Here is a 23,722-nt window from a genome sequence, read left to right on the forward strand (position 1 = left end):
CTCCCATCCTAATAACTTGCACTGAAATGCAGATCACATGCAGTGACCAGCTCACCAACAACAATTTGGAAACAACTGTGCTAGGTCGCTCTGTACAGCGTTGGCTGTTAATGGAATTTGCCGCAGAATTTATTTTCCTAATACTGAGTTATTCTGCAAAGTTGGAACTTTCATGCAAAAAAGAAATGTATAGCCCTAGCATAAGTATTCCCTGTAATTAATGAGTGTTAAACTCTGCTAACATATTTTCTACATTAAAATTCACAAGAAAATCATTCACGATCCTGAGCAATCTGGCAACCTATCCATAACTAGTTGGGTTTCAAAATGGCAATTAGCTGTTTTGTGAGATGTATCCTCTCTACCTGCACTTTCTAGTAGTGAACATAAGTGTTTGTTTGTATTGCTATGTGATGAGCACGTGTTAAATGTTATTTCACGCATAATACTTAACTTCACAAGAGCAATGTAGAAATTAAGAAAACAGGGAAAAAACAGCGTGGGTTCATAATCCACATAAATGGTAAATGATAAATAAATAAAATAAATAAATAAATAACGACCCTCCAGTGCCTGCTTGGGAGGAAAAGAGGGCCAGGTCTTCCTGACTTGCTAAATGCACAACACTACAGTGCACGCTGCTGTTTCTGTTACCATCTTTGGATGCCCACAGTTCCATGTAACAAACAGATGTTAGCAGGTACTTACAGAAGCTGTGTTTTAGTGCAGAAACTGTACAGGGCAGGATATGGGATTGACTCCTCTAAGACAAAGAAGAGTACTTTAATCCTGCAGCCAGAGAAACCAGTTTGTCTTGAAAAACTCTCTAGAGAATGTTTTTTTGGGGTTCAGTCCTCTGAGCATTTGTCACCACCACCACTCACTCACTTCAGACAGCTACCTGGGGAAGTCCAATGTCTTTTCTTCTAGCTGTTAACACTTAGAGGCTATCTGGACTTTGGCTGTCCTTGGTGGGACACAGGAGAGCGTCTGCTCTGCCAGCTGTGGGACAAGGCAGCATCGATCCAGTGCATCCCCACCGTGGGGACCTCGCCAGCTTGCGACCCCGCCGGTGAAGATGCCCTCAGGGATGAGCTGCCCGGGGACTTGTAACTGGAAATCCTCCAGTGACGAGGTGTCATACTGAAAGGGATGCTTTCAGCTTCACTGAAACTGAGGTTTTCTTTCTCCCCTTCCTCCTAGGAAGGGAGTGATCCTGCCTGACCATTTCTTTTCGTACACTTCGGGGTTTGGGCAGAAGTTTGGAAACGTGGCTGTCTCAGCATTTCCAAAAGACGGTTCTAAGCTCTCCTGTTTGATACAACTTTCCACGTAGAAACACTGAAAAACTCGGTCGGAGAGCGGTCAGCGCGCCAAGCAGACCCCAGAGTCGCGTTTCTTGACTTCTCTGCCCAACTTTCGGAAACTCAGCCGGGGGCAATCCGGCAACCCCGAGCCGTGCGGGAGCGGAGCTCCGCGGCGGCTCTGCCTGAGGCGCCCCGCCCGCCTCACCTGGGGCAGGGGCGAGTGGGTGAGCGGGGCCACCTCCACCCAGGGGCTGAGGGGGCTGAGGGGGGCTGCCGGCGGCCGCTGCCCCCCCCCAGCGCCCCCTCTCCTCAGGGGCGGAGTGAGGGCGGGCAGGGGCGGCGCGGGCCCGGCCCCGCTGCTGCGCGGCCGCTGCTGCGCGGGGAGGGAGCGGCGGGCGCCGAGCTTCAAATGAACATTACCGGCGCTCGGCGAGGGCAGCGCCGGCGGCTCGGCCCGGTTGGCGGCGTTAGCGGCGGCACCTCGTCCTCACCCTCACCTTCCTCCGCCACGGCGGCAGGTAGGCTGTGCGCGTCTGGCGTGCCACCTTCCAGCCTCGCAGCCTTCCCCGCCGCGGCGGCTCCCCGAGGCGAGGCGAGGCGGGGGGCGCGGGGAGGGAGCCGGGTGGCGGCGGCGGCGGGCGGCCGCCTGTTGCCGGTGGCGGTCGGGGAGCTTCGTTTCTCGCCGCTGCCCGGGTGCTTTGAGCCCTCGGAGCTCCCCCAGCTGCGGGTGCGCCCCTGCCCGCGGACGGGAGGAGAAAGGCGGGGCCGGGGGCTGGGGGCTGCGGGGCGCTCCCCGCGGCTCCGCGCCCTCGTTCCGGCGGAGGGCTTCGCCTCGTCCCAATAAAAGTTGTTTCCAGGGCGGGGAGTGTTTTCTTTCGTTTAGCCTTAAATGTGCCGGTGTGCTCCTAGCCCCGAACGGAGCCTGGGTTTGCAAACGCCAAGCGCCGGTCCGCGTTTCCAGCTTGTTGAGAGCGTATTTAAAGGTTGAGTTACAATTTCAGCTCACGTATTGCGTTTGCACAGCTCCTTTGGAACTTGTCTAAACGGCGTTTTCAACAGAGGAGGGTGAACTTAAAAGAAAACGGGGTCAGGCGAAGATCCTGGGCATCAAACAAACCCTCCTCGGGTCCCAGGCACGGGCTGGGGCGCAGCGCGGTTCCTGCTCCCCGCGCACGGCTCGTTTCGTGTCTGGCCGGCGTTTCTGACAACCCCTGCAGCCCCTCAGCCGGATGATTTCAGCTTAGTTTTCTGCAACAAACATGGTTTCTAAGCCTGTGTCCTTACGCAATTGTATTAGTCGTCCTTGACTCCAAGGGGCTTGAGGTTCTGGTAGGGGTTGTGGTTGGTCTTAAAATAGTAAACTCTGTTTAGTGCAAGCTTTTTCTCTTCACAGTTTTAGGGTTTAGATTTGTAGAAAAGACTGTGACTGTGAGGGAGCATGCTGGGGAGAAATGATGAGCTTGGATATTAATTGAAAAAGGTTAAGGGATATGTTTTATTTTCAGTGTTCTGGGCTGGACACAATGGAGTTCTTAAGTTATTGTCTGTCTTGTGAAGTCTGCAACCAAGAACTGACAAATATTTCTCGCCCAGTAAGTGGGTCAGATGATAACATCTTCTATTGGACCTTGTACTTCTGTATTGGACAGCTTTGGTTGCTAAGTAGCTATGAATTTCTAATCCCAAAGTAAATGATGTCATAATGACATCACCACGTCCTTTCACTTGATTGATTCTCATAAGAGAACAGTAATGAGATTTGATATACATGTCCCATCTCCTTAATATTCTTCCTCTGCTTCAGGGGATTTCCTGACCTGCCTGGCAAATTCCAATGAATCGCAGTGAGCTCTAGTAAAAAGACATTGCTCTGGAGACCGGGTGGAACATTAAAGGGACAGTGGCTGATCCTGGTCGCCTCCAAACCCGAGGAACTTGGCAGCTAATATTTTCCGTGTGGAAATCTAGAAATGAAGGACAGCAATATAAAACTTGGAGTTTTTAAATTGACTTGCAGGTGCTAAGGGGACTTGAATTTCAAAGACGCCCAGCTTGTTCCAGTTGGCTCTAACTGGGTATGTGGAGCTTCAGCACTTCTCAGGACCAAGTCACTTAATGTGTGTGAATCTGAATGCTTTAGATGGGGGCAGGGGGACAGGGAAAACATAAGCTGATATCTTCAGTTGCTAAAATAAATTTAGTCATAAGGGTAAGTAGGTGAAATCAGTCAGAAATTGCCATGTTGCCGTACTGTTAGGATTTATTTATTTTTTTTTAAGCTAACATTGTTTAAGCATTGGTAAGCTTGGGGCATTTTAACATGAACATTGCCATCGTAAGAAACTCCTCGTAGAGTTCTAAATCTCTGGAGTATGTGGAATGTGTAACAACCTGGTGTTCTGTGTTTCTTCAGAGGCTAAAGGTATGAACGATGTCATTTGGTGATGATCAGATGTTTTTACAGCTTATCTTTATCGTGTGTTTGTTCATATGAGCTGGGGTCTGCATAATTACTAGGCACTTGTGTTCATGATAAATAGCTGTGTTGTGATAATTGACTTATTCATACCCAAAGAGTCTGCAATATTCCAGATAGGGCTGTGCAGGTTTTATGGGTGTAAATCTTCCTATTTCACATGAAAATGGAAATGGGGGAAAAACAAAGCAATTCTCATGTCTGCCTTGTTCAATAAGTAGTTTTGTTTGGTGAAGTTAAATGCTGAGTCTGCCTATAGCATTTGGGGGCTGCATGCTCTGATCTCGTTTGATTCCTGAATATTGTGGATCACTACAAATGCATTGCGAAAGTAAGCACCAATTTCATAGCAAGCAAATCAGTGGTTAATGTATTTGCTTAAGGTTCTGGCTGCTGATGTGATGCTTCTATTATTGCTAAAGTACCGCAGCGCTGATGGCACTATTAAGTATAGCACAGTAGTAATTGAACATGAGGACTGTGAACAAGTGAAGTAGGGAGGTGGTGGGGGAAGAGGTTTTTGACTATATTTGAATCTATTCATTGTGTAAGGGCAATCTGAGCTACAGATGCCAAAAGAAAATTTCTAAATAATCTTTAAGAATTCTGCAGTCATCGTCCTATCTGCAGTGACAAATTTCCACAAGCTTTAGATGCTTTCTGAGATGACTCAAGTATGAACAAGTGATTTGGAAAAAAATACTATCTCTGAAGAGAATCCTTGGTGACAATTTCTTTTCATGTTATCTTAGGATTTTCTACTTACCATGACTACTTCTAACTCAGGCTTGCATTGAATGTTGGAAGTGAAAAATGAATTTGGACTTGGGGACATATCTGTGCCTTTCAACTGCATGTTAGATGGTCATCTGTGACATTTGCATGGTTGTGCTTTTAATACGGTGACACATTTGGTTACATAAAATGCAGGAAGCGGTGCACCTCAAAGCCTTTGCGAACGTTTGTAATGCAAGGTTGATGCTGCAGTTCTGACCTCTTTGAACAGGCGATGACAGCACAGACGTGGCCAAGCAGAGAGATGGTGAGCACTTCCACTGCCATGACAGATCTTGCCTTAAAAGACAAGGTCAATTGTTGCAGTGGTTCGGTAAAGCAATGGACAAGGCGACGAAGTCTTTTGTTGTACAAATAGCAATAAGAAATGCAGACTTCAGACTTGTGCTATCAGCTCTAAGGTTAAGCTGTGTTCAAATCGCAGGTGAATTATTTGTTATCTGGCTTTAGGAAACAACACTTCATTTGATATTAGTGAAATTCTAGCGCCTGAGATTTGTTGTTCCTCTGCTTCCAGAGGTATGTCCTTTGGCTGTCGGTGTAAGGATAGCTCATGCCTCAGCTTTGTCTTTTGTTGTAAGTTTTGTGTCAGAATGGACTGAAGTACCAAGTGGATTATTGACCTTTTTTACTTATATTTTAAAGGGGAAAATAATGCGCACATACCTGAGACTTTCACAGGTCACTTGTGAGTGTTTTATAAAAGAAATGCCAGAAGTTACATACTTGAAATGTGATTTGCTCAGTCAAATTGAAAGAGATCATGAAAAGCAAATCCATCCACACCTGGGTTTCCTTTACCACTGAAAAATCTCTGCTAGCTGCATAGAGTGCTGTTTCAACAATGCAGGCAGGATTTGGCCCCTGACATAAGAGCAAACAAACAAGAAAAAAATATCTTTGTACTTGTACTCTCCTTTCAGTTATGAGGGAATTTGAAGAAAGAAAATCCAATGGTGTAGCATGAAGAACAAACTGTTTCCAAGAAGAAACCCTTTGGCTTTCCCCCGAATGTATTTTGCAGTAGTCTCAACTGTTCAAAATCTGTCCAACAGTCCAGGTAGAGAATGCAGAAGATGATGTCCATGTCCCCTGCAGGCCAAGTGCTAAAGGCTGCCTTCAGTTGCACTGGTGGAGCTGGAGCAACATTGGTGTGAGTGGTCATGCTCTGGTTTTACCCCAGAAAGAGACCCATCCCATTCATATTTAAATTCTGGTATTTCCATGGTACTACTCTAATCAGACTTAAATGTGCAGAAAATACCACTTCCTCGACAATAATTCTGCTTTGTGCTGGGTTAATTACAGCTTTTCACTACAAAAGATGCTACAGGGAACCCACGAGGCATAGCAGGTGTGAGTCCTTTGACTTCAGCTGTAATTGCTGAACTGCTTTGAGTAATCACTTCGGTGTCTCAGAAGTCCTATGTTTGTCTTACTCTGTAGGAATTCTGATGTGCCACTGTTATCTGCAGAAATCTAAAAGAAATAAAATCAAATCCAGATGTCAGCCTTATATGCTGTAGCTAACCCTCCTTATTAAATATGACAAGATTTAAGTTAGGCTTGCTGAGGCATCAATTATTCCAAAAATCACTTCACATCATGAAATCATTTCTGAAAATTCATTGTCTAGAAATGTAAGTATTACTTAAGGGTGATTAAGAGAGGTGTCTTTTTTTTTTTTTTTTGTATGTTTGTTTGTTTTTTTAAGCTAGAAAAATCCTGATTTATATCTTTATTCACATTTCTATATTTTAAGAGAGATGTTGTTAGCAAACTTAATGCTGATTTTAGTCTGAAGTGCCATCTTAAAATTGTCTTTGCATAAATTAAATCTTTACTTTGTACAGAAACTTAAAGTATGCTTAATTATTTTAATGTTTAATTAGCGATGTTATAATTATCCCTGCCCAGGGCAAGGGCGTTGGAACTAGATGGTATTTAAGTCCCTTCCAACACAAACCATTCCATGGTTCTGTAATGGAAAGCACACAGTGAAAAATCAGCCCTTCTGATACCAAGCGTTTTCATGTGCCTTCCAAGCAATGCCTACACAAACTGAGGTTCATTCTGGAACTTTGCAAAACTGTGTAATGAGACCAAAATCTAGGGCAGGAGATGGGAAGGAAAAATCATGGCAGCTGTGAATAAATACACAACGTTTTCATGTAAAAATATACCTCTTCAGTTACTGATCAGTGTATTTCTTTCAACAGAAACTACAATTTCTTAATATCAGACAGATAATTCCCTTGAGTTCTGCTTGTGCAAGGAATTACTCCCCCCTAAGTAAGATAGATACAGCTAAGCTCAAGATGCAAGCTATTTTCTCAAGGAAGTTCGCTCAGCATATTCATCACTTCTGAGTAGTTTTTGGAGGGGAGGGAGAAAGTTTGTGCGGTCGCTTTTCTCCTTATATCACCTTTCTCATTCAATTTGCCCTTGAAAGTGAAGGACACACACCAGCATCTCTTCATCAACCTGAGCCCTGGAATTGGTTAGTTTGGGGTTCAGTGGTGGAGTTTAGGGGAAGGGGCTTGCTTCTCGTGGTGGTTTGGGGTTTTTTATTTGTTTGTTTTGAGCCTGACAACCGATAGGCTGCTTAAAGAAAATATTTTTCTCTGTCTAGGTGATATTGCTATTTAACACATCTTAATTTCAGGCTCTGCCAACTGTTTTCCCACTGCACTATTTTCTCAGTGAAGCTGAGATGAAATGAGGCAGCTGTTTTAAAACAAGTGTCGCACGAATAAAACATGGCCTCCAGTTGTGGTTACAACAAGGGGGCACTGTTTAGTATTCTTTTCTCTACCTCTTTTGTTTTTAAAGGCTAATGAAAGCCTAAGGAGATGTTCACAAAACCACACGAGCACAAATCCTTATTATTGCGCTGATGATGAGCCGTGATGCTGGAGGTTTTGCGTGCTGCATCTTTGCCTTCTGTAAATGCTACACATAGCAGGAAGGGAGAGATAAAGTGACACAGATGCTTTAATTATGATTTGATTACAGAACAGCTAGAGGAGTCTATTCTGAGGAATGTGCAATTAGATAAAATTCTTAGGACCAGTTAACCTCTGAAAATAAAACTATCTGGGATAATCTGAAATATGCTCTTACATTCGGAAAGATTATCGTTCTACAGGAATCTTGCCTTTAGTGTGATAGACCATGTCTAGCTTACCAGACGTGTCTCAAGGTAACACAATGTCATCTTCTTCCTCATTTGCACCTGGCTTGCTTCACCCAGCAGTCCCAGCTTAGAGTCCACTGCCGGTCATGTGTGCAAGGGTGGCACAGAGCCTGCATTTGAACTGGGAGCAAGCAGCCATCTCTGGGCCGAAGCACAAGACAAGAGGAGCATTTTAAGCATTCTTGGAGCACCTCTTCTTTTCCTTTTAAGGACTAAAAGCTTCTCAATCTCACAAGCAAGAGAACTGGGGCTGTGTAAACTTGTTATGCGTGTTCTGAAGGGAAGACATAGCAGGAAAACTCCCCTCCCTTTTGCTCTTGCAAACTACATAATAACACCAAACCACATGGTTAAAATATTCAGCTTCTTTGTGGGTTTAAACGATACAAGTTCCATTGATTTCACGAGCTGTCAAACACAAGTAAACAATTCAAAATCTGTCCAGAGCTAAATAGCAGCATGTCTTCAGCCTAAAACATAAAGGCAGTTAAACCTTAAGTTACATCCTTGGATGGTGATTGTGTTGCCTTCACTTTTCAGAAAGGAGCTTGCCCGTATCAGGCGTGCAGTTGATTAAATGGTGGCATGCACCTGCCAGCTGGGGAACAAGGAGGTGAGAGCACGAGCTGTGGTGCAGGTCAGGAGGCTTTCAGGTGGCAAACAGTGGAAGTTTTTCTTCTATTTTCTGTAGAATGTATACCGCTTCTGCTTTAAAATCCTTCTTCAAGAGTAACATCAGTTGCTCTCCCCGAACTACTCACCAGCCCAAAAGAGCAGGCCCTGCTGGGGCCCTCCAGGCTCCAGGTGGAGATGTGGTGGAGATGTGGTTGGAGTCTCCAGCATGTGCGAGACCTGCTCTTCCCTCTGTTCACAGAGGCCACGTGAGACTGGGCTTTGCTGATCTTGATGCTTGGATGCTTTCTGAATGCTCTTACAACCCTCCACCCAGTATTGGCTGGCTTCATTCATCTCACTGACGTGTCTGTTCCAAAGCCTGACCTTGTGTGCCTTCAACTGCAAGAGGGACACCTGCTACTGACCGGGGCCGAAGCAGCTGGAAAAGACTGTGTCCAAGGTGCTTAAAGCTCACTGCCCTTTCTGAAAAGGTGCCAAGCACAATTAAGCTGAAGCATAGCTGAAGCTGGACTGTGTTCAACAGCCTGTCAGCCTCCTTTGTCAGTCAGAAGGGCACTTCCTAGTGTAGTGTCTTTAACGTTTCTTTTTAAGAGCCCTGAAACGCTCCAACCTCGAAGCCTTTCTGTTTGTACTGACCCATGGGTATTTCAGGGTGACGAAACCACTAGCTAGCAACTTAGGGATAATTTGTCAGGGGTCACTTTAACAAACTGGGTTATTTGTTTTCTGCCTGACATTCGCCAGTTGGTGACTAAGAGAAACTTTGCACCGAGCTGTGCAGAGCATAACGATGCTGCTGTAATGCTTTGTAGAAATGCTTAAATACTGGATACCTCCCACCTTCCCCACCCCCTAAAAAGAGTGGGGTTACTGATGGAGAAAGCGGCTTTAAAATATGTAGGGAGAATTCTTATATGAAGTAAATAGAGACTGCATTATAAAGACTATAAATTTTGATAATAGCCCTTTAGAACTTTAGTACTGGACACAAAAATTAGAAGTGAAATTATTTTCCTGAACTCTGCAGGTAGTGACAAATGCAATCCTTTCCAACAATAAAGACAGATCTTGCTATCCATCTATTGCAACATTACTCAGATAGAAGATTGCCTATTACAGAACCATTCCTCAGCAGCAAACTTCATGAACTGACTGTTATTTTGTCAGGAATTAAAAGGCTCGAGCGCATTGGCGCTACGTTCATCTGCCCTAATGAAGACAGTTATGTAAGCGTTGCTTCCCCTTAGCTGATTGAATTGCATCTCCCATGCCACTCCTTGCTTTCCATGTTGCTTATAGATTAGCAAAGCAGAGTTAGCTGTATTTTCTGCTTTTCTTGTATCTATTCTTGAGGCTTATTAGCACAAAGTAGCTCTGAGCCGTGGCTTGGACACCAGAGATTCTGAAAGGCTCCAATAGCCATAATAAGGGAGCTGGATGAAGGATGCTGGTTGCCATGGGAACGGTGCATGTGCCACACAAGATAATGTAACTGCTGTAGTGCAGAGATCCGTGCTGCATATTGATTGCAAGATTTCTTCAATTCCTTATAAATGTGGGGCTTTGCGCTCTCTGTTCTGCCCAGCAAGTGAGAGGAGCTTAGCAGCTGGACTAAATCCAGAGGGGTTTTTGCTGATTTGAAAAAAGTTGGCTTTTTTTATGTGAGGGGAGAGGAGAGGGTCCCAAATGCTTGAGATGATTGCTCGGTTTGCAGCCTGTCCTTGTGGAGCTGACAGCGACCTAAGTGTTGTGTTAAATGGGATTACTGGAGCAGTGGAGCTGAGGTGCTGTGGGTGGGTGCCAGGAGTTCGGGGTGCCAACAGAAGGCCCTGAGACCCTGCGTGCCCCTTGTGCAGGGTGTCACCCACATCCCTGCCTGTGACTGAGCTTCCAGTCTGCAGATTGGTACTTGGTTTGTGTGGAAAATAGGGACGACACCGTGCCATTCTGTTTACCAGCTCTGAAAGATCCAGCTTTGGCCTAGGCTTCCTGGGGATGACAACAGTGCCAGTACCAGCAGCCTGAAGGCTGCATCCCCAAACAAGCAGCTCTGGGAGGCCACTCTGTCCTATGATCTCACAGCACTGGAGCTGAGCTCTTCCCTGTACAGTGTTTCAGAGTGGCTTGTCCCTGGGACGCCTGCACAGTATGTTATGTCTCGATTGCTCTTGTTGGTAAGCAACTGAAAAATTCCTCTGTTTCAGCTTGTTGAGGAGGAGTCTCGGTAGTGGTGTAGCTGTGCAAAACATCTGGGTCAGTCACTGTCAGGAGGATGAAGGCAGTACTAGTCATTGGGGGAAGATAAACCAGGTGTTTTAATTTGGAGGAATTTTGAGTGAGCATGATCACCCTTGGTTATGGTTTTGGATGAAGTAGGGTCGTCATCCTCTATAAATATCTGAAAATCACACTTTTTGAGGTAGCACTATCTACAAGGTTGGCATATTTCTGGTGGGCTGGTAGAATTGTCTGCAGTGGTCTATATAAATAAATGTATCAGGACTGGATTTGATGTCATTCTGCAGCCTAGGTTTTCTGGCTCCTGGAATAACAACACCAAACCTGTAATAATTAACCAAATAGGTCAGCCCCTTGCTGGCATAAATGAGCGAAGGTCTGTCAGTGGTCTCATTAGTGAAATGCAGCATCACTGCAGATAAACTCTTGCATGTGATCTCAATGAATGCTCATATTCTGCTTTGGGATCCTTCTTCCTTTTCTCATGTGAGATCTGTGCTGCATTCATTCCTCAGCTGTGTAATTACTGATCTGATGGGGTCTTTTGAGATGATGTATGCTGCTTCATGCCTGCTTCACGCTATTTGAATCTCCAGCTGTTGTCTGTGTCTAACTTGAATGCATGAGAACTTCAGGAACTGAGTTGGTGAGGTTTTCTGGGTCTGTGCTAAAGGTATTTATCCTGAAGGAGAGGCAGGTAACTCACAGTATGTGTGAGATGATATTTGTCAGAAACTTGGGCACATTTAGACACACCATGCTGCTGTGCCCTGGGGGCATGGATTGCAGGGTAGTGTGGGTTTGATCAGTACAGGTCAACTCAAATGTAGTTCTTCAAACATCCTCTCAGTTTTTTTTTTTTTTTTTTTTTTTTTTTTCTGTGCTGCTCACTATTCCTGGTTTTGGGTCCTGCCACCGTGTCCCTGCTGCGTCAGTTCACAGACCTGTTTGTACAGGATCAGCTCCTCCAGAATTCCTCACGGCCAGTTTGTCATCTCTCCTATAATGCTTTAACGTTTTCTGGGATTATGTAATAGTTCACGGTTGAAGTCTTCAGTCTTTTTGGAAACAAAATATATGTTGAATTTAGCAAATGACCTAACAGGTGAACCTGGACGTTTGGCATTGCGTTAGATGCCTGTAAGCCTCCTGCCTGAGTGAAACCTGCCTCTGGCAGCATCAGTCACCCACCAGTTTGGGAAGCACTGCAGCCACACACAACACCTGGGGCTTCTTCTGCCCCACAAGCCCTTCGCAGGCAGCTCTTGCAGAAACACAGCTTCAGACCTGTCGTGTGAACAGGAATTAGCCACTCGTGTATACGTACATATGTACGCATGCTCTACGTGCATATACTCTACAATACTGATCTTTTCCTCCTGTTAGTTACTTTCCTGCCATCATTTGCTGATGTTTAAGATGATTGTGTGGATTAAACCATGCTTCAGTTAAGACAGATGTGAACAGACTGAAATTAAGTGTCACTTGTAGCTTCTGTTTTGACCTCTGCTGTGCACCCAGCTGGAAACTGAGTGTCACAGTAATGAGGTGGTGATATGGCTCTGGGTGAATGTGTAGCGGTGGCAAATTATTGTTTGTCACTTGTTTGTCCTTGGATGAAACAAATGCATCTTTTTTTAAAGAAATACTCAGATTTTAACTATGGGCATATATGTGTCTAGAAATGAACACAGCAGCCTGGCTGGAAGTGCCTTTGAGGAACACAGGTGAATATATTTGCTCTTCTTTGCAGTGCTTTATGGTGCTGATGGCTGTAAGTCTATTGTTTTGGTCCCAGGAATTCTCCGTGCCAAAACATTGCTGCTTTTGATAAAGGTGGGGACTGAGTTTGTAGTATGATGCTTTCCTTTTTTTCCCTGAGTAAAGGAGTACTTGAGAGGCTGGATTACAAACACACATGAAAGAAAGGGAACCTCCTGCTGTTGCCTTGATTGCTCAGTGTATGAAGTTTCCCATTACTGTAACATCAGTGTGATGTTAAGTGACTTGGAAGTGTGCTGATTCTGGCAGTGGCTGGTTCTGTGTAGCACTTTGTGTACAACATCTGTAACTCTACCTTGTTTCCTAAAGCTGTAGAAATTGAGTGATGCTAAAGGAATGGCTAACACCCTGAAGGTGAGCAGATTTTAGGGGTGCAGATCCGCTAAGAAATGCATCTGCCCTCCCCTGTACCACCAAAAATTACCAAAAACTCTGGTGTGTGAGATGGCTGGTGGATTTAATATGCTAATGTCCCAATAAAAGGCATGTGCAATTGAGAAGGGAATAAGTATGAATTTTCTGAAGAGAAGAGCAGGGAAGTCAGCCAAACCCTTGCCTTGGAAAGGTCAGGGACAATGGACCATCAGTAGTTTTCATTAGCTGTGAATCTGACCCATAGCATCTAGAAACAGAGGAAGGGTTTTTGCCGTTTATAACCATACAACCAAGCGGAAACTACTTTGGCTTGTATCATCCAGAGCTCCATCTCCAAGTGCTGATGCCATTAAGCCTTCAAGAGGAAGCAGTAATACTGACAGGGCATAGATATGCTTGGCAGAATTCATCTTTGTGGCTGGCTGTAAAAGATTGATGGTCCTGCTTTGCAGTGACACTCGGAGGACTGCTTAAGGAAGATCATTTTGCCATGTTTGCATTCAGTTACTCCAAGGATATCCATTTCCACTGAGCATAAGGATTACTTTGATTTTATGCAAGAAGAGTTTCCAAGAAGGTGCTGGGTTTATACAAACAGTTGCTAAGGGTCTCCAGGGGACCTGACAGATTTACAGACCTGTGACATACCTCTGTATAGTTTCAGTGGGAATCTGGTTTGATTATAAATAATAAAGAATTGGAGGTGTTCAAGGACAATGCCAAAAAGCAAATTAGCCCATAGAACACTTCAGCTTGGCTCCCCACAAAAGGGAATTGAACTGGGACTGGTGGAATTTATTTATTATAGCTTTATACCTTTTTTATAATTAAATGAGCTTCAGCATTATGTTCCATTTCAGTGTGTCTTCATGGTAAAGCAGATTGCTTAAAAATAAATGGGTAGTTTATGAAGCTAAACTCATGGGAGGAGTTAGGGATGTTAAATGGAAATTACCAAGGAATGGGTTTTCTTTTAATCGAGTGTGTACATCTTAGCCAAGTTTATAATGGACAATAATGGGCTTGGGGAAAACTTAGGTGTACCTTAGGTACTGCCTTAGGTGGAACTTCAAAAAGATAATTAAACTGCCGCGTGTGGGGTGGTTTTCTGTTTGCTTTTTTATAAACCACTATTATTTGCAGATCATGTCTTGCTAGCACTGGCAGTATTAGAAAGGCAACCCTATTCAGTTTTTCTTTTGTCCTTTATATAAGGACTTTCTGCCTTGTCTTCTGAGTAACACAAAAGCTTTTTTATTTCTGACGAATACATGCTGTCTGAGCGAATCCTCTGCGATACTGGTTTCATTGCATGAAAGCATTATGTCTTCCTTTTGCAGCTATTTTGGAAGCTGTAGAAAATTGCAACAGAAATGCATCGCAAGGGCAGAGCTGCGGATGTGGTGATTTGCTTCAAGCAGTTAAAGAAAAGTTCTCAGAGGTGCTGAAGATGTGACACCTAACTATGTGAATGCCCACGTACCTGCTAGTTAAAAGCCATGTGTATCATGGCTACAGATTTATTCTCTTCATTATAGCCGCACTGATGCTCCCACTATATCAGGGGTGAGATGGGAGGTGGGCGAATAACCTTCCTTTACAGGTTATGTAGGTGTTGCCCTGAAGTGCCTTATATTCAGGCACCTTCAGAAGCTAGTGCAGCTTATTTTTGCTACAACATTGTGGGGATTAATCACATTCGTATATTCCAGTCAAGATTAGCTGCTTGTTTGTTCCATGCAAACAGGCTACAAATCACACAGGTGATGGGTAACACAGGAAAACATGCAGTAAAGCGAACAGAAGTGTGCAGGGGACTTACGAGCACTTTTCTCCATCGTGGGGGATGGAGGTGTGCAGGTTAAGGACAGTTAGGCTGCTCACAAATAGCTTCCTATTCTCCAAGCGTTTGAACTTGCAATTCACAAAGACGTATCAGTTGTGCATCCCTTGGGGGTAAAAAGACATGTAAATAATTAACACTACACAGGGACGGCCACAATGAGAAGTGTACTGTTATTCTATAGCAGGCCTTGGTAGCTTTCTCCAGTGTTTTAAAGGACACCTGCTTGTCTTGCTGCCCATGGGAAGCTTTTGGTAACGCTGGAAGAAGCGATGCAAACCAGTGCTGGAATGATCGCTGCTTGGCGCTGCAAGAGCGATTGCTCCTCTTTGGACCTGTTGGGTTGAAAGAATAGCCAAGAGGCAGAACTGCAGGCATTCTTCACATTTCGTTCACTGTTTTATTCCATTTGGTCTCCTACTTTTTGACTTTATGGTAAAAGGACAGACTGCTGTAAGTAATTTAGCCTTTCCCAGGAGGTGAGGGATTTGTCGCTGCTTGTCTTGAAGAGGTTAATTCTGAGTGAAGAGCTGGCAGCAGAAGAGCTTTGAATAGCAGCAGGCAACAGGTAACAACCCAAATGGCAGTACATTGGGCTTGCCACTATTTCTTGCTTGCTTTTGGATTCTGAGCAGCAAAAAAGAAAAAATGGGTTCAGAAATGCTGTAGCCTTTAATAATAATAAAAAAAAAAAAAAAAAAAAAAGCCAAGTTGTTACTTGAGAGCTAACATTGGGTCAAAATGTGGCACACAAGTGATTGCTACACTTCGGCTGGCACATGCCAGATGCTATCTTGTGTGAGAGCAAAATGTATTGCTGTCTCAAGATAGCTTTTCATCAATGCTGCATTCGTGCACTTCAACAGAGAAGATAATGGCTGCTGTAACATTTACATGGGTGCCATATGTTCTGCTGTACTCATGCTATCAGTTACTACACAGAGGTAGTTTCTGTGAAACACCACGTGAGTCTTTCTGGAGGTTCATTATGCTCACGTGCCTTCTCTATGGGGCTGGAGTGAATAATTGACATTTTTCTGCTTGGGACAGGAGCAGAAAGGCAGGTGGTAGGTTTGTGGGAAGCACTGCTTTTCCTGAAGTGTTTAACAACATGTTAGGTGTCTGATGGTGTTTCTTCATGATGTTTCTGCCTTTGGGATGGAGGATTTACTCGTGGCTGGTAGAAACAAGTGCTGCTCGTCCAGCAAGAAGCTCCAGCTGGGAGGCTGGAAGTGTCAATGAGAAAGCCCAGGGATTTCTGCAGAAAGCTCTAACTCCACTGACCTCGATACACTTAGAGCAGTGGCCAGTGCAGTTCTATGCCTTTAGATGTGGTTACAGGGAGCATAAAATATTGGCTGGAACACAGTTGTGCTGCCATGCTGCTCTGGGTCCATATTTTCACCAGGAACGTTGAATCGATCAGTGTTCTGTCTGGATGAATATGGCTATTGTGAAAGGATGCTGCTCCCATATTATTTTTTTGGGGGGGGAGTAGGGAGGTGGGGGGGGGGGGGGGGTTGGGGAGGACTGATTCATTCCCTGCTACCTAGTGTCAGTGTTGCTGCCACAAATTATTTCCCTTTCCCCTTCTGGAACAGCAAACCAAAAGAATCTGCATTCACTTTAGAGCAAGGCTCTATATTTCATTTGAATGATGATGACAGCTTCCATAAAAGCAGAGGTGAAACACTCTCTGGTTGAATGTGCAGAGGAATCTGAAATTCCTAATACTCCATTGAATGATTTGTGTTTGAGGATGTCTAAACTGTCTTGCAAACAAATGTCTTCAACATCACGGTTTATTTCTAGGGAGCTTTATTTAGCAGGAGCATGAGTTATCACTGCCATGTAACAGTCGGGATTCACAGTTTTTGTGAAAGATCTACTACTAGAGGAATAAAGACTTCCTTTGTTTACAGGAGGGGGGGAAGCACCCTTCAGGCTGTTGTTTATAGCTGCTGACATGTGATAGAACAGGAACATGCCTTTGCTTGTAGAATCTGAGATTGGCATCTTTAGAGGGAGGGGGAATCTTCAAGGGTAGCTTACAGCTGACACTTTGTCATCTTGCAGTGATAAGCCCTAAAAAGAGCTGTTGTATGCACTGGAGTGTGTTATGCATAATAAAAACTGAGCGCTGCAAGAGTCAGAAATGATAGTTTGCATTCAGCAGCTGAGTGAGGTGAGGTATGGAGTGCTGTCTTGGGTGCAGCTTTCTTAGTAAAGGGGAATTTCTCTGCTAATAAAAGGCTTCAAGATTTGGTCCAATGGATCTTAAAAATTGTAGCGCTATTTGTGGATGTGATTGGCAGAAGTAATCCCTTTCCCACTCTCATCTACATCTTTCCATTCCTAGTCTGTGCCAGCCATTAGACCAAAACATAATTAAATCTAGTCTTTCAGAACCAAAGGAGACATAAATCATTCAGGGTACTTTATTTTTCCTCGAAGTGTAAGAAAGATAGACACCTTAATCCCACTGGAATGTGCGCGTTTCTATTTTTGGCTCTTTTGAAAAATTCAGTCCCATTGTTTATCATAATCCAGTGGTGATCTTTTATAAACACCCTTAATAAACACATACATCTTTGATATTCCCTTTACAAAAATAATGAATGGATGGGAGAGGTCATGTATTGTTTTAAAAAGAATGCTGCCATAATTTTATGTGTTTTTTTAATTTTTGTTTTGTTTTGTTTTTCCCTAATACATTAATTGTAAGAAATAAATGCTTTTTTCTCTTTAATTGCACTGGTCCATACCTGCAATTGCTTCCTAAGCATGAGAAAGCAGCTTTCTTGAGTTTCTCCTTATGTTTCACTGGGGCAAATGAAGGCTTGCTGATGGCCATTGCCTACTACTTTCTTTTTTCTAAATGCACACACAGGACTGTAAAAAAAAAAAAAAAAGTATGAGGTAGCATTGGTCCTTCTAAATTGTGGCAAGCAAGTACAGATATTTGCCTTGTTAAGCATTGTACCACCCTTACCCAGAACACAGTCCTCCCTCGGGGTGGTTACCCTAGTTTGGTATGGATGCTGTTGCCTCTCTTTTAAGAGGTAGTTGTGTAGGAGGCAATAAGGCTTGAGGATAGGAATGAAAGGAACCTAGAGCTGGGGATGTATTCTTGTAACCTCTGTGCTACTGGGCAAGGGCACCTGAGGGGTTAGTAAGAGAAGCTGCAGTCCTTGGGCCTTGCAATATTTCCCTCATTCCCCAGGATCTCTGAGCAGCATGCCACCTCCAGAGATGTGATGGGGAACGTGGGATCTCTTGGTACACAATCAAATAAAACTTAGATTGGGAAGGACCCCTGGAAGCAATCTCGTCTGTGCGAGTGCACTGAAAGTGATGGTTTTATTTGTCTACCCTTGAAAGGCTTATAAAAAAGAAGAAATTGAACAAATTGGGAGATTCTGTGCATGTCACATAGGTTGCTCACTTTCTCTGCTTTGTCCAATTTGGTCATTGAAAGCCAATTTTCCAAGCAAAGCATTGAATGTAGCTGTAGAGAGATGACCATTCCTCTCCTTGCCGTAACAACCTCATGGCACTTTGTTTAAGCTTGCTAGAACTTGCTCAACACAGCCAAGTGCTCTGTGCCTTGCACGTAATGTGGGCTCCCAGTGGGTGCTGAGGATATTCACCATGTAACACGGCCAAGCCCTCAGTTTGCACAATGTCTACAGTTTGAAAGTGTATTTGGAGCAAGTCCATTACCACTGATTTGGGTTAACTTAGAGCTAAATTAGAGAAGGAGAGAACACTCCACTATAGCTGTGCTGTGTAGGTAAGCCAGGTTTCTTCATAAATGTTCGTTCTTGTCCTGCCACTTTCTGTTTGAATTCTGTACCTGTTTGGGACCACTTGAGGGTAATAACTGCTGTACATTATTTTTAGGGATCCCTACTCTCTAGCTAACACCGGGAGCTGCTGCTTCACAGGAGTCTAGATGTGTGGCTTGGCTTCACTGCTTTGCAGCACAGATTTATTTTCTTGTGGAGGGAAGATGCAAGGAATTGGCTATTGTCTAATAGGCAGAAACAGATCTTTCTTTTTTCTCTTTTTGTCTTTAGGCAAGTGATGCCTTTTAGAAAGGAAGTGGTTAGTGGAACGAAAAAATATGTAGGAATGTAAATCACAGCTTTATTATTTAAAACCAGGTTTTATTGTATTGGATTCTGGGGAAAAATAAAGGAAATGAGTGTGCATGTGTTGGTATGAACAGGTGCAGCAATTGCTCTTGAAATGAGTCCAAGCAAGTAACATTAAGTCCTCATTTTACACCTCAGTGAATGCTGTGCAAAGAGCAGAACTTCCCAGCAGCATAAGCAGATATAATTCCATTGATAGCTTTGGCACGGAGCCTATTCACTTAAATCAGTGAAGTGGTATCTGCTCATGCCTCAGTAAATAAAACCTATTATATTATATAGGTCAGTATTTGTTTTGGGACAGCTCTCGTTCTCTTGAATGCTTGCCCTTCCGAGGTTAACTCTGCGTTCCCCAAAGGATCCTGTATTTCTTCAGCGTCCCCTCCCTGAGACTGGGAGGATTGTGGGACCAATGTTGTCTTCCTTCAGCTGAGACTTTTGAGGCCTGTATAATAGGAAAGCTACTGCAAACATCTCAGAGTTTCAGTCAAGCTCTTGGTGGGAGAGGTTGGGTTCCTGGGGTGGGTGGATGGATGCGCTTGCTGGAATAAAGCCTGAGGGACAACTTCAGCTCCTTCAGAAGTACTGAGACTCTGTAGGAGCACAGTGCAATGTGTTCCCAGCTTGAAATCCAGCATCAGAGTGGCTGTGGATCCTTTCTAAAGCCAACTGGTACTGTGGTGGGTTTGCTTCTCTCTCGGTAGATGAATTAAGCAGTGGAAAATTGTCTGTGTAGTCACCACCTATAAATTAGTGAACAGAAAAGTAATTTGAAAAGCCATGAATGTAAAATACCGAGTTCTACAAACTCATTCCCCGTAGGGTATGGGGGTGGTTTGGTCACCAAGTTTTATGACAGCCTCTTGTGAATGGAGATTAGGGCTCTCTGTGGTAAGTAAGGAGATATTCTGCCTGCTGTGGGCTTCTTCCAACTTCTTCCTACAAGGGACAGTGGAGAGAGTGGAAGGGATTTCCCTGGTGTGCTCCCTATGGCTGCAGTTACCATCTAGGAGTTCTGCAATGAGCTCTGTGTTGTTGGCCAGAGGTCTTGCATTAGGCTCAGCATTTGCCTGTATGAATACACACTTTTCCTTTTATTTTTTCCTAAAAATACTGGTACTGAATGTTATCTTGGGGTTGGTTTGTTTGTGTTTTGTTTGGTTTAATCATTGAAGTATGATAGTCTCTTGAGTATCTCTGTTAGGGTTTGCCTAGTCGCAAAAAAGAGCACTACTTGTTAGGATTTTCTCCCTTAGTTGCTGTTAAGCCTTGAACCAGTCATCAAGATCTTTCTTTGCATTTACTTTTTTTCCCCTCTTATATAATTAAAGGGGCTAAAACTTTTCTTCCGCCCTCACTGCAAATGTTTCGTGTGTAATGATGGACTCACTGTGGGCATTTCAAAACTACTTGTTCCACAATTTTTCCTCTTCCTCTACTATAAAGCACGACAATCATGTGGACTCAGTGAGTGCCCAGAAATAGGAAGCTATTTTTGACTGCCAGCCCTCCTTCCCCGCCTTTTAACTGTTCCCATCGCAACACCAACAGACAATACAGAGCAGCCCCCAGTTGATATTATTTTCAGTTATTGTGCTTGTGTGGTACAGCTGTGGAAAAGAAAAACTGTGGGGGTGGTGACAGACCATGCTTGCTTTTATTTTTTTCCTGTGGGTCTTGCTCAAATTCCTGGCTTTGTGTTTGCTGTGTTCAGATGGCTAACAACAAAAAGGAAATGTGGCTGAGGGCCGCTGACCTCTATAAACGCTGGTAGCAGATGGAGCAGAGATGCCAATCCCGTCCACATCTCCTGAACTCCAGCCTACTGGCCAAAGTGACTTTGCCGTGTTTGATTCAGTTATGCTAAACTTCTTGGGTGTTACCTTAATTTCAATCACATGCATATCACAATAATCTCAGTGGTTTAAAGCAAACCTTATACGTTTTATAATGTAACTTAAAAGTCCTGTATCTTGCCAGTGCCATCCCAATAGGAGGAGAGGAGATGCTCTGCTGCAGGAAGCTGTGTTCTCCTGGAGCTTGAGGAGGCAGCCGTTGCTTGCTTCACTTTTGGAAGGTCACCTTCCCAACTACCTTGCCTAGGAAACTGTTTTCAGAAATTAAGAAAAAAAAAAATCAGGGTGGTTATTAAACATCCAGCACTCTACTTTGCAGGAAATTTCCAAATGCCTGACAATACGTGACACTGACAAGTGCTCAGCCTGGGGGTTTGAGCAAAACCTGAGCTGTTCAGGACACCATTCACTTCCAGATCTCAGGCGAGCTTGCAGAGTTAACACTACAAAAGCCACGTTTGGGGTTTTTTTGGAAATCCATAAGCAGAGCAAGGACGTTCCGTTGGCATACAATGAAGACAGCACCTCGTAACGATGCAGGTTTTCTCTTTCTTTTTAAGAAGTGCTTTTCATAACATTTTGTACTCAGTTCCAAGTTTTTTGAAGTTAATGGACACTGAATCACAACCCAAGGATAGAAAGCCATTTATGTCATTGGGGGGCTTTTTGTAATGCTGTCCATGTATTTCAGTCCATTTGGTGCCCTTGTGCTTTTCCTAGATGGGGCTGTTGTGTTACTTGCATCTTCAAACCCTTTCTTTTTTTTTTTTTTTTTTTTTTACTTCTGCTCTAAAGTAGGAAATTATACCTTATGAAAACCCTGCAAAAGGAAACGATGCATAATTCATTATTCCAAAATAGATAAGACTTCTGATTCCATTTAAATTTGTTTGACAAAAGACAGAATTTGACACTATTACCTCTGTGGCTGTGGGGACTTTTTTTTTTTTTTTAAAACTACTTTTCTGAAACTTTTAAATGGGAGATAACTAAACACTGCAGCTGATGCAGACTAAGGGAAATGAGCTTTAATGTACCCTAGGTATTCTCTCTGGGTTCCTGACCAGTACTTCAAAGAGGAAAATGTCCTCAGAGACTTATTCCTGTGATTTCTACTGAGTCCAGCTATTGTTGGGATGGGATTTTAGGAGCTTGCAGAGAGCATAAAAAACCTGCAGAGCAAAGACAGGAGAAGTAAAGCTTGTAAGTACTTATTATTAAGCTAGTCCTTTGATTTAACAGCTTCCTGGAACCTGGGATATGACACCAGTCACATCTGGGGTAAAATTCATCAGCTGTTAGAAAACAACTACAAATGTACAGAATGCAATTACCAAAATTGAAATTATGCCATGACTCTGGTTATATTTCTCAAACTGCATCTTTAACAGTCACAGATCACAGCACTCCCCTTCTGGATGGGACGCAACTATAAGCATACTGAGAAGAATACAGTCACAGAAGTAATTTGCCTGGCATATAGATTGGTTTTGCATGAAGTAGTGCACTTGTGGTGGTATTCCTCAAGAGGAGAGAGACAGCTGAGTTGCCAAGCAATTTGGATGAATTGTCTGAACAGGAACAGTGTTGGTTATGGAATGACAGAGGGAATTAGTACTGTATGTTGTTCCAAGCTTCTTTCTTCAACTGAGCATCTGTGTATTGCAATGCATATAGCTGAAACTGCTTTGGATTCATCTGTACGTTAACTCACATGCCCAATGGTACCCCACTGATAGCTTTGAGTTCCTTGGGACTGTGAAGGGTTTATTCCAAAAGTCTTGTTTGTTCACCTTCTCAGATAAAACAGGAGGCATTGCCTAAGCTAGAGAAATTGTGACACAAACAAATCCCACTTGTGAAGCTTTTGAGCATCGTGAAACAAGAAATACTTTGAATCTTGGTTTTATTATTTTTCAGTTCTAGAGGATTTTTTTTCCACGGCCTCTGTAATGAAAAGAGGCTAAAATGGGCTAAGAGGCAGAAATTAGAAGTGCTTGAAGAAATACAGGACTGAGTATTGTACGAAAGTGATGAGCTGTTAGGCTGTGCTTCAAAGGACAAATCTCTTACTCTTTAATGCACTTTAATGCACTTTCTGGAAGGTTCTTTTTAGTACAGAGTAAGGAATACTTGGAACTGAATACTCATTCAGATTTTCATATGTTATTTTGACCTCTGACTTTCTGAAGGCCAACGCAAAAGGACTTGTCAAACCCTAGAGGACACGCTAGTAGTGAAACCTATTCAAATGTCCTTTCAGATGCTAAACACACTCGCTCACTCTCTTGTATCCGGCCTGCCTTTGCTCTGGCTGGCTGGGTAACTTTGGGGGTGTTGCCATATGATGGTGTGTTTTTCCTCTTTGCAGACTTATTTTACCTATATAAGGTTTCCATTTTGAATGAGTGAAGGAATAATGCTGTAGTGTTGCCCTCTGCTATCTGAAATGCTTCCAAAAATGTCAGTGTGGGCCCCTAGCATAGTTAGGGTAGTAGCCTGGGACCCATTAATAGATTCTCTCTTGACACTGTGCCCTATCTTTAAAAGCCAAAATCAACTTGTCTGCAGGATTTGAGAACTTGCACCCTGTGCTCCCATAGAGAAAGCATCTTGATATATGGCATATGTATGCTTCTGATACTGTTAACATCTTTCTTCCATGGTCATTGCATATGAACTCCTAAATAATTGTTGTTCCCTTTCCATAATCTGCTCTTGGTAGTGGTGTCTCCTCACTGCTTCTTGTAGCCCCATCCCACTTGGCATGGCAACATAAAGTGAGCGTATTCTTGAGCTTCACGAGGGGCTGAGGTGATCCCTGCAACCTGGGGAGAGCACGGCCAGTTTGTGAGTGGTCTGGGCATAGGTAGTTTTTTCTTCAGTGTTACCTACTGCATTCAGACATTGCTCCTCTTCATCTGGGATCTGCCCAAATCCAGCAAGAAGCAGGGACAAGCTAGCAGCATTTTGAACAGAACCCGGAGCTGAATAAGGATGTGGAGGTGCTGGAAATTCAGAAGCTAAGGGACTTCCTATGCCACAAAACAATCTCTTTCTT

At 43.6% G+C, this 23,722-nt stretch overlaps 1 protein-coding gene across 2 annotated transcripts in view; it reads left to right on the forward strand.

Annotated features, from left to right (window-relative positions):
* Positions 1-1,662: 1,662 nt before the first annotated feature.
* Positions 1,663-23,722, forward strand: part of SLC6A1 (solute carrier family 6 member 1) — a 60,220-nt gene continuing 38,160 nt past the window's right edge. Inside the window, exon 1 of one of the 2 annotated variants that reach the window (XM_068694458.1) lies at positions 1,663-1,825. The gene's annotated coding sequence lies outside the window, so the exon portion shown is untranslated. Of the gene's footprint in view, positions 1,826-3,083; positions 3,383-23,722 lie in introns of those variants that run through there. The other variant, XM_068694459.1, reaches the window with a different exon arrangement.

This window comes from Anas acuta, chromosome 11 (genome assembly GCF_963932015.1).
Source record: "Anas acuta chromosome 11, bAnaAcu1.1, whole genome shotgun sequence".
In the NCBI taxonomy this organism is placed as follows: Eukaryota; Metazoa; Chordata; class Aves; order Anseriformes; family Anatidae; genus Anas; species Anas acuta.